The 7,994-nt window shown below is 42.9% G+C and overlaps 1 non-coding gene and 1 pseudogene across 1 annotated transcript; one reads left to right on the top strand and one right to left on the bottom strand.

Annotated features, from left to right (window-relative positions):
• Positions 1-264: 264 nt before the first annotated feature.
• On the bottom strand, positions 265-967 carry LOC139011743 (nucleophosmin pseudogene; annotated as a pseudogene).
• Positions 968-1,877: 910 nt separating this feature from the next.
• LOC139011946 (small nucleolar RNA SNORA11) lies at positions 1,878-2,004 on the top strand. Its single transcript, XR_011471749.1, has one exon. It is a non-coding gene; the product is annotated as a small nucleolar RNA SNORA11 (small nucleolar RNA).
• Positions 2,005-7,994: the final 5,990 nt, after the last annotated feature.

Raw genomic sequence — 7,994 nt, forward strand, 5'->3', positions numbered from 1 at the left:
ATTTCATATGTATATTTTTGTCTCCCCACCATTCCATTTGTCTGACCACCACTACTACTATGTCCTATCATAACATTCCATACATAAAACCAAGCAAAAAGTGGCGTTCCATCTTTAACAACTAAACAGGCATTTTGGACAACACATTCTTGGCAACGGAACCTGGACAACATTTATCAGACACGGGAGGGAAAGTTCTCACTCTGCATTATAAAAAGGACAGCCAGATATCAACTGTTAAAGAAATGAAATAAGACAGAAAATGTTAACAAACTGTTTAAACTCTTTTCTTAAAGAGACTTCCTCCACTGCCATAGATCTTGAATAGCCTCCACGTCAGTCATCCGGAAGCAATTCTTCACATAATTAATGAACTTTGGGAAGAGAACCACCCTTTTCTATACTTGCTTGCATTTTTGCTTTGATATCTTCTACAGAACTAGGTCCTTTTGGTGTTTTATAAGTTTTTTCCTGTTTGTTTGTTTGTTTAAGGATTCTTGACTTTTGATCTTGGTGTTGATGGTTTTGAGTCTTTTCCATTCTGGTTTGATTTTTGTGCATTTGTTGGCTGTAGTATCTCATGTGGATTTCTTTACTGGAGCTTTTTCTTAGGCTTCCTCCTCATCAAAATCCTCCTCCTCCTCCTCCCCCTCATCATCATCATTGTCCTCATCATCTTCATCAGCAGCAAGTTTTACTTTTTTCTGTGGAAACTTTGAACTCCCACCTCCGGGGCAGAAAACGCTTTTCAGACACACGCAGGAGTCTCACATCCTCCCCTTGCCATCTTCTGACTGCATGTTCCTCCACAGCTACTAAGTGCTGCCCACAGTTATCAGGCCCTCAACCACACCTCAACACAAGACCGCAGGTGGTGTTATTTCAAAGCCACTAAGGGACACCTTGGCTGTACAGACATTTTCAAAGTTGCCAGTGTTCCTTTAATTGGACTGCCTTTGTCATTCATTGCTTCTGCTTCAGCAATGTGCAGTTCGTCCTTTGCACCAGCCCCTAAACTGAATGTTCGTAAAGATAATTAGTGCTCATTTTCATCATTATCCACCTGACAGTGATCATCTCTGTCGGCCTTTAGTTCACAACCGAAAAGGTAGTTCTGGGGCCTCAGAGGTCTCAGGTCCATGTCCATAGACTCTTCCACGGGGTGGTAGTATGCACGTAGGTGCATAGGTGCGAGAGAAGGCCCATGGAGATAAACGGCTTCTATGCTTCAGAACAGACGCGCAGGACTGAATCACACCAAGGAAAAGCAAAAAAACCTTTTTTTTTTTTTTTTTGGAAGAAAATGCTCCATAGTACCTATTCCCTTTAAAGTTACAGTTTTTTAAAAAATTATTATTATTGATTTCAGAGAGGAAGAGAGAGGGAGAGTGATAGAAACATCAATGATGAGAGTGACTCATTGATCGGCTGCCTCCTGCATGCCCCACACTGGGGATGGAGCTGAAACCGGGGTATATGCCCTGACTGGGAATCAAACCGTGACCTCCTTGTTAATAGGTCAACACTCAACCACTGAGCCACCCCAGCTGGGCTAAAATTACAGTTTTCATGTGAAGTTGGGTTCATTGAGTGGTTTTCCTGTTAGTGATGTTTGCCATGACTGTGCACTTGGGCATCTGCTTCATGCCCTGTGGCTCCAGCAGGTGGCAAACAGAAGGGAGGGTGCTTCAAGGACTTCCTTTATCAGATGTTGAAAATTACAGCCTTGATTGACTTTCTAAACCATTTGGAAAAAACATATTGTGTGTCTGAAAACAATAAATTTATTTTTAAAATGGAAAAACATAGGTAGGAGATTATAAAATGTTTATTCCAGTATCTGCTGCTTGATAAATCTTATCTTAAAAAGTTTTGTCTGGGTGTGGAGAGAGCAGAGCGCCTGAAGAATGGCTGTCTGTGTACAACACATCCAACAGCAACTTGGGCTTACTCCTCACGGTGGCAGAATACTATGGCCTTCCTGTGACATTACGCCCTATACATGGGGGGGGGGGGGGGGAAAAGTTTTGTCTAAAAACAAGAAAATGTACCCACTATAATTTCAAAATTGTAACTAATCTTAAAAGCCAATGGCCATTCAACATCCACATCCTTTTATTTTTCAATATTTTTAAAAATACAGGGCCCCATTAGTTCTAGTGGCCACAGTGCCTGTCAGCTAACCTGGTTCTTAATGGCACAGGGAACAAAACACTTCAGTGATGTTTAACTCAAAGGACATAAAGTAGAGTTCGTTCAAAATATCTCTTCATTGTTCCAGCTCTACTCCAAACTCGGAGGGTGAGTCCGGGTTAGCGGAGGACAAATTTCCTCATGGACCAAATGTTTTTGATTCTTGCTTAGGAAGGTCATGAAAACACTAGGGAAAATGGAGGTTTTACTGTAAAATGGCTTACACCTGCTTTCATTTTGATAATTTTTTACGTGTCTCTTCTTAGTAAAAGGCTTTCAGAGTTGTTTGCTTTAGAACATCACATAAAAACAAAGTGTTTTCTCTGTTCCTGTTTTTATTGAATTCGAAATATCTTCTTTCTCGTCAACCATTAGGTTGTCAAATTTCTGTCAATTTCTGTAGATCTGTTTTTAAAAATCACCTACAGAGGTCAGTGGGAAGGGAATGCCCTTCAGGAGGATTGGTACCAACTAGTTCCCTCAGGCCGGCTTCCCTTCTATCAGGGGCCCCATTTGATGGATTTTAATATTTGCCTCTTTCCTCTTCCCTAAATCAGTCCTCAGCCTATCTGGTCCCTGAGGCAGATTGATCCTTGTTGGGGAGATAATGCATCAATTTCTCACAGACAGACATGCTGAAACTTATATATATATACACTGAGTGGCCAGATTTTTATGACCACCTGACTTTTGTAGGCAAATTAGCTATAATTTCCCACTGAAGTTGCTAGAGGGCCAGATCATTATAAACGTCTGAATAGCACAACATACCTAAGTATCATTGCTGATCAAGTTCATCCTCTCATGTTGATGGCGTATCCCAATGGAGATGGCTTCTTTCAAAAAGACAATGCGCCATGCCACGGTGCTCGTATTGTGCAGGAGTGTTTTCAAGAACATGAGGGAGACTTTACCTTGCTTAGGTGGCCCCCACAATCACCAGATCTCAATCCAATTGAGCATTTGTGAGACGAAGTTAAAAGAGCCATCAGGCAGCTGGTTCCACAACCATCAAATCTCACAGAACTGGACAGTGCTATTCATCAGGCATGGTGTCAGATTTCTTGCATCACCTTTCAACATCTCGTGGAGTCAATGCCAAGAAGAATTGCCGCAGTATTGAAGGCAAAAGGTGGCCCAAGTACTGATGGGGTGGTCATAATAATCAGGCCACTCAGTGTGTGTGTGTGTGTGTGTGTGTGTGTGTGTGTGTGTGTGTGTGTGTATATATCCCAGTGCATGAAAATTCATGCACTGGAGGGGGGGGGGGGTCCCTCAGCTCGGCCTGCCCCCTCTCACAGTCCAGGAGCCCTCAGGGGTGGGAGTCGACCCGGCTATCAGGGGAAGGCGATCCCCCATCACACCTCTGCTGCAACCACTGCTGGCAGAGCAAGCCTCGGCCAGCCCTGGTTGCCTGCACCTCAGGCCAGCCCTGGTTGGCTGGGGGGCTGAGGGGACTGGGTACCACCATCTTGTGGCTGTGGGTGCTGCCATCTTTGAGGGCGGGGCAGTCAATTAGCATATTCCCTCCTTATTGGCTATGGGTGCCACCATCTTTGAGGGCGAGGCAGTCAATTAGCATATTTCCTCCTTTTTGGCTATGGGCACTGCCATCTTTGAGGGTGGGACAGTCAATTAGCATATTCCCTCCTTATTGGTTGTGGGCACCACCATCTTTGCAACAGCGTGAGGGTCAATTAGCATATTCCCTCTTTATTAGATAGGATATATACAAGCCTAAGCGACCGTTATAACCAAACGACCAGAACCATCAGAATGACCGGTCAACCAATCGTTATGATGTGCACTGACCACCAGGGGACAGACACTCAATGCAGGAGCTGCCCCCTGGTGGGCAGTGCGCTCCCACAGCCAACCTCCTGTGGCCTCTTCCCTTGGCTGGCCAGCCCCCATAAGCTCCTGGTGCTAAACCATTCCTAGATACTTGCTTCTGGGTCAGGGTTTCATAAGTAGCAGAGCAGCTACCTTGCTGCAATCTATTGAAAATCAGCCCTCAACACAAGGGTTTGTCTCACTCCCATCCTCTCCCTTCCCGAGGGGCCAACCACCCACCTGCCTCCGTGGCAGTGCAGCAGTGAGGGAAGGAGGAGGGGGATAGGCAGGGAACCATGTGGTGGTGGACTGGTGTCAGAGAGGAAGGGAAAGGGAGAGAGAGAGAAACATTAATTATGAGAGAGAATAATTGATTGGCTGCCTCCAGCAGGCCCCACACTGTGGATAGAGCCCACACCCCAGGCATGTGCCCTGACCTGGAATGAAACCGTGACCTCCTGGTTCACATGTGGACACTCAATCACTGAGCCTCCCCAGCCGGGCATGAGGTATATTCTTTATCAAGCCCCTACCCCCAATTCCTTGACTCGTTGGCTCTTCCTATATAGATACACAGAGACCCCTTTAGTTTAGACAAATCCTCTTTGCTTGTGTAGGCCAACTAAGTCAAAGAAGGTTTGTCCTGACTAGTGATGCTCACAACTCAAAGTACCAAATTATTTTCAGGTTGTACACATCATTCAATCCTTAATTTCAGTCTAAATTGAAGCATGATTACTCTCAATTTTTCTTAAAACAGAGACAATTGTTTTAAAAAATAGAAAATATCACATAATAGAAGAGAATTAGAACAGTTATGCAGGCAGCATTTCAATGAACACATTCTATATGAAAAAAAAATACTTCATAGCTGATATACAAAATAGGTTATTTTCCCATTTCCTTTTTTATAAACAAATTTATTTTCTGTTTTTGGTAATCGAAGCTATACAGGGACATTGAAGGTAACTTGAAAAACAGAATAAAGAAAATGTATGAATTACCCACAAGCTCACCATACATAGCAAGATACTTTTAATATTTTGCAAATCTTCTTAAATGAAAAAATGCTATTATTGCATTTCATTTTTGAATGTGTTGTGTATATTTTAATTTCCAATATTTTTATTACTATAAAATATATCTCCTCCACTTAAATCCAAAATGTGCAAAGAACTTAAGATTTAAATTGTTTGCATAGATGGGGGTAATTGTTAAATCAAACTAAGATGCATTTAAGAACTTTAAAAAAATCACTGTTGTGGAAGGAATGAAAAAGAAAGAGACAGTGGATAATTTTTCTTGGAGTAAAAGAGTCTCACTTCCATCTTATTTTAACAATGAGGAAACCGACCCCAGGGAATTCATATTCTTATCTAAGGTCATACTCTTAGATTTTTATTTTGCTAAATATTCCTGTCTTCACATCGGCTCCTCCTTTTTTCTGAGTAAAGGTACAGAAGTTCTGATCTTTCCAACAGTGCAAGGGAGCTGAAGGTTTTCCTGGAACTGTGACGTGAGCCTTCTACCTTCTGTCTTTGTAAAATACATATTTTAGATGAACTCTCTCAGTATCCATTCTATCTTAATGATTTTGTTTTCTGAGAATTTGGCATTGTCTAGTATGATCCAAAGCTGAGAGATGCATTTAGAACCGTAATTTTGAGAACTGTCCTGGGGACATTCACATCCAAACAGTTTTCTTTGTGAAATGCTTTTCTCGCACTGCTGGCCCCCTGCCAGGATCAGATGGCTCACTGTGCATCAGAATTGAACAAAATCCCAATTGAAGAGTCAGTTGGCATTTAATTAAAGTAAGAAAACTATCTAGATAGATGAGAAATGTATTGGCTACTCCAGAAATGGCAGCAAAATCTCTGAACAGAATTCAGGAACACTCAATACACTCCATGATTTCCAGAGTCATTCAGAGAAAGCCCCTTAGTCTCAGATTCAATACTGTACTACAAAACCCAAGCATTATCATTGTTAACTAGAGGCCCAGTGCACAAATTCGTGCAGGAGAGGGGGGAGAGGGACCGCGGGAAGTTGGCCATCGGCCCCAAGGAGGGAGCCAACCCTCGGCCCCTCTGGGGAAGGGGACACATCTGTCACCACCTACCCCTGGTTCTGCATCCTAGCCTGGGGACCGAAGGCCCTGGTGGGGTCAGGAGAGGAGGCGACGGTCACCGGGCTGGTCAGCGCCCCGCCACTGTGTAGTTCCCTGCTTCCCCCCCTCCTCCTTCCCTTGCCACAGCACCACCACCACAGTGGGAAGGCAGCCCCTGGGGAAGGGAGAAGATGGGAGTAAGACAAACCCTTGTGTTGAGGGCTGATTTTCAATAGATTACAGTGAGGGAGCTGCTCTGCTACTTATGAAACCCTGACCCAGAAGCAGGTCTCTATGAATTGTTTAGTACCAGGGGCTGGTGGAGGCCGGCTGGCAGGGGGGAGGGGCAACAGGAGGTTGGCTGTGGGAGCGCACTGACCACCAGGGGGCAGCTCCTGCATTAAGTGTCTGCTCCCTGGTGGTCAGTGCACATCATAGCGATTGGTCAACCAGTCATTCTGGTGATTCTGGTCGTTCAGTCGTAATAGTCACTTAGGCTTTTATATATACAGATAATATTTTTATCTCTGAAAATATTGACTCAGTTCCTGCATTTCAGCTCTCATTTTACTATTACCACCTTATTTTCTGCTGCTTTCTCTCCTTCTGTCTTTTCAAACTTAAAAGGGAAGTAGTTGAGTTACCTATGATAGCTGAGTCTTTTGAGCCTGATTTCTTTCCATTGTCACTTTGCTGCCTTCACACATCTGAACAGAATGAGTAATTGTTAGGAGGAAATTGTTTTTGAATTAAAGTGAGATGTCTAGATTTCTGGACTAACAGATTGTCCCTGAAAATTCAAATCAAAGGAAGGCCAATGTGCCTTAGATGCAAGTCAAAGTAATTTGAAAGACTGTCAAAGAAGATAGCTGATTGAAAGTTGTTGGTGAGTTCTAGGAGATACCCAGGCATAAGTTGGACCCTAAGATCAGAAGAAATAAGCTTTATTGGACATCTGGGAAATTCACTTGAGGGAACTCAGGCTGGGATGAGAGCAGGGAGCATTAAAATGGGCCTGGCCTCAAGGAAGGAGAGAAAAGAAGAGAGGGAAAAAAGGGGAAATCTCTGCTCACTCACGAGCATGCAGATGTCCTCTTTTTTCTGGTTCTCTGGCTAGGGAGAGGGTGTTCCTTCTGGGGTTTTCACTGTCCATGCCTGTTACATAGTTCTGGGACTGGCCCACTTTTGGGTGAAAGCCTAGAGATAAATGAGGGGAAACACCCCAGTAAACTCACTGCTGCTTGGTCATTTTCCAAGCTTTTTCCTAATTGTCCTTCTATTGTTTAATTTTTCAGAATTTTCAAATCGCTGCTTTTTATATTTTCTTCAGCATTTATGGTCGTAACCAGTACTGGGCTTATTCCATCTTGGTTGGTACTAGAAATCTGCAATTTCTTTAAAAATGTTCATTGTTACCTGAAAACCATTCTATATTTTTCTCTCAATAAGCATGCATCAAGATTATATCTTAATCCAGAAATCAAGTTTCACCTCTGATGTTGCAATTCATATCCAATCAGTCACTAAATCCTGCTGACTTCCACAAAGAGCCAGTAGAGTGGTGGTTAAGAATATTGGCTATTATGATCAACTATCTTTATTTGAATCCTGGTTCTCCCACTTACTAGTTCTTTATGCTGGGATATTTATATAACTTATCTGTACCTCAGTTTCCACAATCACAAAATGAGGATGATATTACCAGTGATAATAAATCTTATAGCATTTATTTTGGAAATTGAGTTAATGCCTATAAAACAGTTAGAATAATGCCTAGTACATTGTAAGCTCCAGCTCTTACTCCCCTGGTCCTAGCTGTTTGTGTTTAATTTTTAGCATTATCATCCCAGTTCAAGCA

This window comes from Myotis yumanensis, unplaced genomic scaffold (assembly GCF_028538775.1).
Source record: "Myotis yumanensis isolate MYYU_CA2020_CCGP unplaced genomic scaffold, mMyoYum1.0.hap1 SCAF_5, whole genome shotgun sequence".
NCBI classification, from domain to species: domain Eukaryota; kingdom Metazoa; phylum Chordata; class Mammalia; order Chiroptera; family Vespertilionidae; genus Myotis; species Myotis yumanensis.